The sequence below is a fragment of the Chlorocebus sabaeus genome, unplaced genomic scaffold (genome assembly GCF_047675955.1).
Source record: "Chlorocebus sabaeus isolate Y175 unplaced genomic scaffold, mChlSab1.0.hap1 unalloc_scaffold_33, whole genome shotgun sequence".
NCBI classification, from domain to species: domain Eukaryota; kingdom Metazoa; phylum Chordata; class Mammalia; order Primates; family Cercopithecidae; genus Chlorocebus; species Chlorocebus sabaeus.
This window is the reverse complement of record NW_027327626.1, coordinates 1,178,705-1,188,212: the sequence shown is the minus strand read 5'-3', so window position 1 is coordinate 1,188,212 and position 9,508 is coordinate 1,178,705.

Genomic DNA, 9,508 nt, shown 5'->3' with positions numbered 1-9,508 from the left:
TATCCCTTTGCCAATTCCACAAGAACAGCCTTAGCGACAGGCTTCTTGAAGGGAAAGATGTAACTCTGTGAGATGAATTAACAGAACACAGAGCAGTTTCTCCGAAAGCTTCTTTCCAGTTTTGAACGGAAGGTATTTCCTTTTTCACCATAGCACTCTATGGGCTTCCAAATATCCCTTCGCCAATTCTACAAGAACAGTCTTAGCGAAAGGCTTCTTGAACGGAAAGATGTAACTCTGTGAGATGAATTAAGAGAACACAGAGCAGTTTCTCAGAAAGCTTCTTTCCCGTTTTGAACGGAAGATATTTCCTTATTCACCATAGCCCTCTATGGGCTTCCAAATATCCCTTTGCCAGTTCCACAAGAACAGCCTTAGCGAAAGGCTTCTTGAAGGGAAAGATGTAGCTCTGTGAGATGAATTAACAGAACACAGAGCAGTTTCTCAGAAAGCTTCTTTCCAGTTTTGAACGAAAGATATTTCCTTTTTCAACATAGCCCTCTATGGGCTTCCAAATATCCCTTTGCCAATTCCACAAGAACAGCCTTAGCGAAAGGCTTCTTGAAGGGAAAGATGTAACTCTGTGAGATGAATTAACAGAACACAGAGCAGTTTCTCAGAAAGCTTCTTTCCAGTTTTGAACGGAAGATATTTCCTTTTTCACCATAGCCCTCTATGGGCTTCCAAATATCCCTTTGCCAATTCCACAAGAACAGCCTTAGCGACAGGCTTCTTGAAGGGAAAGATGTAACTCTGTGAGATGAATTAACAGAACACAGAGCAGTTTCTCAGAAAGCTTCTTTCCAGTTTTGACCGGAAGATATTTCCTTTTTCACCATAGCCCTCTATGGGCTTACAAATATCCCTTTTCCAATTCCACAAGAACAGCCATAGCGAAAGGATTCTTGAAGAGAAAGATGTAACTCTGTGAGATGAATTAACAGAACACAGAGCAGTTTCTCAGAAAGCTTCTTTCCAGCTTTGAACGGAAGATATTTCCTTTTTCACCATAGCCCTCTATGGGCTTCCAAATATCCCTTGGCCAATTCCACAAGAACAGCCTTAGCGAAAGGCTTCTTGAAGGGAAAGATGTAACTCTCTGAGATGAATTAACAGAACACAGAGCAGTTTCTCAGAAAGCTTCTTTCCAGTTTTGAACGGAAGATATTTCCTTTTTCACCATAGCCCTCTATGGGCTTCCAAATATCCCTTTGCCAATTCCACAAGAACAGCCTTAGCGAAAGGCTTCTTGAAGGGAAAGATGTAACTCTGTGAGATGAATTAACAGAACACAGAGCAGTTTCTCAGAAAGCTTCTTTCCAGTTTTGAACGGAAGATATTTCCTTTTTCACCATACCCCTCTATGGGCTTCCAAATATCCCTTTGCCAATTCTATAAGAACAGCCTTAGCGAAAGGTTTCTTGAAGGGAAAGATGTAACTCTGTGAGATAAATTAACAGAACACAGAGCAGTTTCTCAGAAAGCTTCTTTCCAATTTTGAACGGAAGATATTTCCTTTTTCACCATAGCCCTCTATGGGCTTCCAAATATCCCTTTGCCAATTCCACAAGAACAGCCTTAGCGAAAGGCTTCTTGAAGGGAAAGATGTAACTCTGTGAGATGAATTAACAGAACACAGAGCAGTTTCTCAGAAAGCTTCTTTCCAGTTTTGAACGGAAGATATTTCCTTTTTCACCATAGCCCTCTATGGGCTTCCAAATATCCCTTTGACAATTCCACAAGAACAGCCTTAGTGAAAGGCTTCTTGAAGCGAAAGATGTAACTCTGTGAGAAGAATTAACAGAACACAGAGCAGTTTCTCAGAAAGCTTCTTTCCAGTTTTGAACGGAAGATATTTCCTTTTTCACCATAGCCCTCTATGGGCTTCCAAATATCCCTTTGCCAACTCCACAAGAACAGCCTTAGCGAAAGGCTTCTTGAAGGGAAAGATGTAACTCTGTGAGATGAATTAACAGAACACAGAGCAGTTTCTCAGAAAGCTTCTTTCCAGTTTTCAAAGGAAGATATTTCCTTTTTCACCATAGCCCTCTATGGGCTTCCAAATATCCCTTTGCAATTCCACAAGAACAGACTTAGCGAAAGGCTTCTTGAAGGGAAAGATGTAACTCTGTGAGATGAATTGACAAAACACAGAGCAGTTTCTCAGAAAGCTTCTTTCCAGTTTTGAACGGAAGATATTTCCTTTTTCACCATAGCCCTCTATGGGCTTCCAAATATCCCTTTGCCAATTCCTCAAGAACAGCCTTAGCGAAAGGCTTCTTGAAGGGAAAGATGTAACTCGGTGAGATGAATTAACAGAACACAGAGCAGTTTCTCAGAAAGCTTCTTTCCAGTTTTGAACGGAAGATATTTCCTTTTTCACCATAGCCCTCTATGGGCTTCCAAATATCCCTTTGCCAATTCCACAAGAACAGCCTTAGCGAAAGGCTTCTTGAAGGGAAAGATGTTACTCTGTGAGATGAATTAACGGAACAGAGAGCAGTTTCTCAGAAACCTTCTTTCCAGTTTTGAACGGAAGATATTTCCTTTTTCACCGTAGCCCTCTATGGGCTTCCAAATATCCCTTTGCCAATTCCACAAGAACAGCCTTAGCGAAAGGCTTCTTGAACGGAAAGATGTAACTCTGTGAGATGAATTAACAGAACACAGAGCAGTTTCTCAGAAAGCTTCTTTCCAGTTTTCAACGGAAGATATTTCCTTTTTCACCATAGCCCTCTATGGGCTTCCAAATATCCCTTTGCCAATTCCACAAGAACAGCCTTAGCGACAGGCTTCTTGAAGGGAAAGATGTAACTCTGTGAGATGAATTAACAGAACACAGAGCAGTTTCTCAGAAAGCTTCTTTCCAGTTTTGAACGGAAGATATTTCCTTTTTCACCATAGCCCTCTATGGGCTTCCAAATATCCCTTGGCCAATTCCACAAGAACAGCCTTAGCGAAAGGCTTCTTGAAGGGAAAGATGTAACTCTGTGAGATGAATTAACAGAACACAGAGCCGTTTCTCAGAAAGCTTCTTTCCAGTTTTGAACGGAAGATATTTCCTTTTTCACCATAGCCCTCTATGGGCTTCCAAATATCCCTTTGCCAATTCCACAAGAACAGCCTTAGCGAAAGGCTTCTTTAAGGGGAAGATGTAACTCTGTGAGATGAATTAACGGAACAGAGAGCAGTTTCTCAGAAACTTTCTTTCCAGTTTTCAAAGGAAGATATTTCCTTTTTCACGGTAGCCCTCTATGGGCTTCCAAATATCCCTTTGCCAATTCCACAAGAACAGACTTAGCGAAAGGCTTCTTGAAGGGAAAGATGTAACTCTGTGAGATGAATTATCAGAACACAGAGCAGTTTCTCAGAAAGCTTCTTTCCAGTTTTGAACGGAAGATATTTCCTTTTTCACCATAGCCCTCTATGGGCTTCCAAATATCCCTTTGTCCAATTCCACAAGAACAGCCTTAGCGACAGGCTTCTTGAAGGGAAAGATATAACACTGTGAGATGAATTAACAGAACACAGAGCAGTTTCTCAGAAAGCTTCTTTCCAGTTTTGAACGGAAGATATTTCCTTTTTCACGATAGCCCTCTATGGGCTTCCAAATATCCCTTTTCCAATTCCACAAGAAGAGCCTTAGGGACAGGCTTCTTGAAGGGAAAGATGTAACTCTGTGAGATGAATTAACAGAACACAGAGCAGTTTCTCAGAAAGCTTCTTTCCAGTTTTGAACGGAAGATATTTCCTTTTTCACCATAGCCCTCTATGGGCTTCCAAATATCCCTTTTCCAATTCCACAAGAACAGCCTTAGCGAAAGGCTTCTTGAAGGGAAAGATGTAACTCTGTGAGATGAATTAACAGGACACAGAGCAGTTTCTCAGAAAGCTTCTTTCCAGTTTTGAACGGAAGATATTTCCTTTTTCACCGTAGCCCTCTATGGGCTTCCAAATATCCCTTTGCCAATTCCACAAGAACAGCCTTAGCGAAAGGCTTCTTGAAGGGAAAGATGTAACTCTGTGAGATGAATTAACAGAACACAGAGCAGTTTCTCAGAAAGCTTCTTTCCAGTTTGGAACGGAAGATATTTCCTTTTTCACCATAGCCCTCTATGGGCTTCCAAATATCCCTTTGCCAATTCCACAAGAACAGCCTCAGCGAAAGGCTTCTTGAAGGGAAAGATGTAACTCTGTGTGATGAATTGACAGAACACAGAGCAGTTTCTCAGAAAGCTTCTTTCCAGTTTTGAACGGAACATATTTCCTTTTTCACCATAGCCCTCTATGGGCTTCCAAATATCCCTTTGCCAATTCCACAAGAACAGCCTTAGCGAAAGGCTTCTTGAAGGGAAAGATGTAACTCTGTGAGATGAATTAACAGAACACAGAGCAGTTTCTCAGAAAGCTTCTTTCCAGTTTTGAACGGAAGATATTTCCTTTTTCACCATAGCCCTCTATGGGCTTCCAAATATCCCTTTGGTAATTCCACAAGAACAGCCTTAGCGAAAGGCCTCTTGAAGGGGAGGATGTAACTCTGTGAGATGATTTAACGGAGCAGAGAGCAGTTTCTCAGAAACCTTCTTTCCAGTTTTGAACGGAAGATATTTCCTTTTTCACCGTAGCCCTCTATGGGCTTCCAAATATCCCTTTGCCAATTCCACAAGAACAGCCTTAGCGAAAGGCTTCTTGAAGGGAAAGATGTAACTCTGTGAGATGAATTAACAGAACACAGTGCAGTTTCTCAGAAAGCTTCTTTCCAGTTTTGAACGGAAGATATTTCCTTTTTCACCATAGCCCTCTATGGGCTTCCAAATATCCCTTTACCAATTCCACAAGAACAGCCTTAGCGAAAGGCTTCTTGAAGGGAAAGATGTAACTCTGTGAGATGAATTAACAGAACACAGAGCAGTTTCTCAGAAAGCTTCTTTCCAGTTTTGAACGGAAGATATTTCCTTTTTCACCATAGCCCTCTATGGGCTTCCAAATATCCCTTTGCCAATTCCACAAGAACAGCCTTAGCGAAAGGATTCTTGAAGGGAAAGATGTAACTCTGTGAGATGAATTAACAGAACACAGAGCAGTTTCTCAGAAAGCTTCTTTCCAGTTTTGAACGGAAGATATTTCCTTTTTCACCATAGCCCTCTATGGGATTCCAAATATCCCTTGGCAAATTCCAGAAGAACTTCCTTAGCGAAAGGCTTCTTGAAGGGAAAGATGTAACTCTGTGAGATGAATTAATAGAACACAGAGCAGTTTCTCAGAAAGCTTCTTTCCAGTTTTGAACGGAAGATATTTCCTTTTTCACCATAGCCCTCTATGGGCTTCCAAATATCCCTTTGTCCAATTCCACAAGAACAGCCTTAGCGACAGGCTTCTTGAAGGGAAAGATATAACACTGTGAGATGAATTAACAGAACACAGAGCAGTTTCTCAGAAAGCTTCTTTCCAATTTTGAACGGAAGATATTTCATTTTTCACCATAGCCCTCTATGGGCTTCCAAATATCCCTTTTCCAATTCCACAAGAACAGCCTTAGCGACAGGCTTCTTGAAGGGAAAGATGTAACTCTGTGAGATGAATTAACAGAACACAGAGCAGTTTCTCAGAAAGCTTCTCTCCAGTTTTGAACGGAAGATATTTCCTTTTTCACCATAGCCCTCTATGGGCTTCCAAATATCCCTTTGCCAATTCCACAAGAACAGCCTCAGCGAAAGGCTTCTTGAAGGGAAAGATGTAACTCTGTGTGATGAATTGACAGAACACAGAGCAGTTTCTCAGAAAGCTTCTTTCCAGTTTTGATCGGAAGATATTTCCTTTTTCACCATAGCCCTCTATGGGCTTCCAAATATCCCTTTGCCAATTCCACAAGAACAGCCTTAGCGAAAGGCTTCTTGAAGGGAAAGATGTAACTCTGTGAGATGAATTAACAGAACACAGTGCAGTTTCTCAGAAAGCTTCTTTCCAGTTTTGAACGGAAGATATTTCCTTTTTCACCATAGCCCTCTATGGGCTTCCAAATATCCCTTTGCCAATTCCACAAGAACAGCCTTAGCGAAAGCCTTCTTGAAGGGAAAGATGTAACTCTGTGAGATGAATTAACAGAACACAGAGCAGTTTCTCAGAAAGCTTCTTTCCAGTTTTGAACGGAAGATATTTCCTTTTTCACCATAGCCCTCTGTGGGCTTCCAAATATCCCTTTCCAATTCCACAAGAACAGCCTTAGCGAAAGGCTTCTTGAAGGGAGAGATGTAACTCTGTGAGATGAATTAACAGAACACAGAGCAGTTTCTCAGAAAGCTTCTTTCCAGTTTTGAACGGAAGATATTTCCTTTTTCACCATAGCCCTCTATGGGGTTCCAAATATCCCTTTGCCAATTCCACAAGAACAGCCTTAGCGAAAGGCTTCTTGAAGGGAAAGATGTAACTCTGTGAGATGAATTAACAGAACACAGAGCAGTTTCTCAGAAAGCTTCTTTCCAGTTTTGAACGGAAGTTATTTCCTTTTTCACCTTAGCCCTCTATGGGCTTCCAAATATCCCTTTGCCAATTCTACAAGAACAGCCTTAGCGAAAGGCTTCTTGAAGGGAAAGATGTAACTCTGTGAGATGAATTAACAGAACACAGAGCAGTTTCTCAGAAAGCTTCTTTCCAGTTTTGACCGGAAGATATTTCCTTTTTCACCATAGCCCTCTATGGGCTTCCAAATATCCCTTGGCAAATTCCAGAAGAACTTCCTTAGCGAAAGGCTTCTTGAAGGGAAAGATATAACTCTGTGAGATGAATTAATAGAACACAGAGCAGTTTCTCAGAAAGCTTCTTTCCAGTTTTGAACGGAAGATATTTCCTTTTTCACCATAGCCCTCTATGGGCTTCCAAATATCCCTTTGCCAATTCCACAAGAACCGTCTTAGCGAAAGGCTTCTTGAAGGGAAAGATGTAACTCTGTGAGATGAATTAACAGAACACAGAGCAGTTTCTCAGAAAGCTTCTTTCCAGTTTTGAACGGAAGATATTTCCTTTTTCACCATAGCCCTCTATGGGCTTCCAAATATCCCTTGGCCAATTCCACAAGAACAGCCTTAGCGAAAGGTTTCTTGAAGGGAATGATGTAACTCTGTGAGATGAATTAAGAGAACACAGAGCAGTTTCTCAGAAAGCTTCTTTCCAGTTTTGAACGGAAGATATTTCCTTTTTCACCATAGCCCTCTATGGGCTTCCAAATATCCCTTTGCCAGTTCCACAAGAACAGCCTTAGCGAAAGGCTTCTTGAAGGGAAAGATGTAACTCTGTGAGATGAATTAACAGAACACAGAGCAGTTTCTCAGAAAGCTTCTTTCCAGTTCTGAACGGAAGATATTTCCTTTTTCACCATAGCCCTCTATGGGCTTCCAAATATCCCTTTGCCAATTCCACAAGAACAGCCTTAGCGACAGGCTTCTTGAAGGGAAAGATGTAACTCTGTGAGGTGAATTAACAGAACACAGAGCAGTTTCTCAGAAAGCTTCTTTCCAGTTTTGAACGGAAGATATTTCCTTTTTCACCATAGCCCTCTATGGGCTTCCAAATATCCATTTGCCAATTCCACAAGAACAGCCTTAGCGACAGGCTTCTTGAAGGGAATGATGTAACTCTGTGAGATGAATTAACAGAACACAGAGCAGTTTCTCAGAAAGCTTCTTTCCAGTTTTGAACGGAAGATATTTCCTTTTTCACCATAGCCCTCTATGGGCTTCCAAATATCCCTTTGCCAATTCCACAAGAACAGCCTTAGCGAAAGGCTTCTTGAAGGGAAAGATGTTACTCTGTGAGATGAATTAACGGAACAGAGAGCAGTGTCTCAGAAACCTTCTTTCCGGTTTTGAACGGAAGATATTTCCTTTTTCACCGTAGCCATCTATGGGCTTCCAAATATCCCTTTGCCAATTCCACAAGAACAGCCTTAGCGACAGGCTTCTTGAACGGAAAGATGTAACTCTGTGAGATGAATTAACAGAACACAGAGCAGTTTCTCAGAAAGTTTCTTTCCAGTTTTCAACGGAAGATATTTCCTTTTTCACCTTAGCCCTCTATGGGCTTCCAAATATCCCTTTGCCAATTCCACAAGAACAGCCTTAGCGAAAGGCTTCTGGAAGGGAAAGATGTAACTCTGTGAGATGAATTAACAGAACACAGAGCAGTTTCTCAGAAAGCTTCTTTCCAGTTTTGAACGGAAGATATTTCCTTTTTCACCATAGCCCTCTATGGGCTTCCAAATATCCCTTGGCCAATTCCACAAGAACAGCCTTAGCGAAAGGCTTCTTGAAGGGAAAGATGTAACTCTGTGAGATGAATTAACAGAACACAGAGCAGTTTCTCAGAAAGATTCTTTCCAGTTTTGAACGGAAGATATTTCCTTTTTCACCATAGCACTCTATCGGCTTCCAAATATCCCTTTGCCAATTCCACAAGAACAGCCTTAGCGAAAGGCTTCTTGAAGGGAAAGATGTAACTCTGTGAGATGAATTCACAGAACACAGAGCAGTTTCTCAGAAAGCTTCTTTCCAGTTTTGAACGGAGGATATTTTCTTTTTCACCATAGCCCTCTATGGGCTTCCAAATTTCCCTTGACCAATTCCACAAGGACAGCCTTAGCGAAAGGCTTCTGGAAGGGAAAGATGTAACTCTGTGTGATGAATTAACAGAACACAGAGCAGTTTCTCATAAAGCTTCTTTCCAGTTTTGAACAGAAGATATTTCCTTTTTCACCATAGCCCTCTATGGGCTTCCAAATATCCCTTTGCCAATTCCACAAGAACAGCCTTAGCGAAAGGCTTCTTGAAGGGAAAGATGTAACTCTGTGAGATGAATTAACAGAACACAGAGCAGTTTCTCAGAAAGCTTCTTTCCAGTTTTGAACGGAAGATATTTCCTTTTTCATCATACCCCTCTATGGGCTTCCAAATATCCCTTTGCCAATTCCACAAGAACAGCCTTAGCGAAAGGCTTCTTGAAGGGAAAGATGTAACTCTGTGAGATGAATTAAGAGAACACAGAGCAGTTTCTCAGAAAGCTTCTTTCCAGTTTTGAACGGAACATATTTCCTTTTCCACCATAGCCCTCTATGGGCTTCCAAATATCCCTTTGCCAATTCCACAAGAACAGCCTTAGCGAAAGGCTTCTTGAAGGGAAAGATGTAACTCTGTGAGATGAATTAACAGAACACAGAGCAGTTTCTCAGAAAGCTTCTTTCCAGTTTTGAACGGAAGATATTTCCTTTTTCACCATAGCCCTCTATGGGCTTCCAAATATCCCTTGTCCAATTCCACAAGAACAGCCTTAGCGACAGGCTTCTTGAAGGGAAAGATGTAACACTGTGAGATGAGTTAACAGAACACAGAGCAGTTTCTCAGAAACCTTCTTTCCAGTTTTGAACGGAAGATATTTCCTTTTTCACCATAGCCCTCTATGGGCTTCCAAATATCCCTTTGCCAATTCCACAAGAACAGCCTTAGCGAAAGGCTTCTTG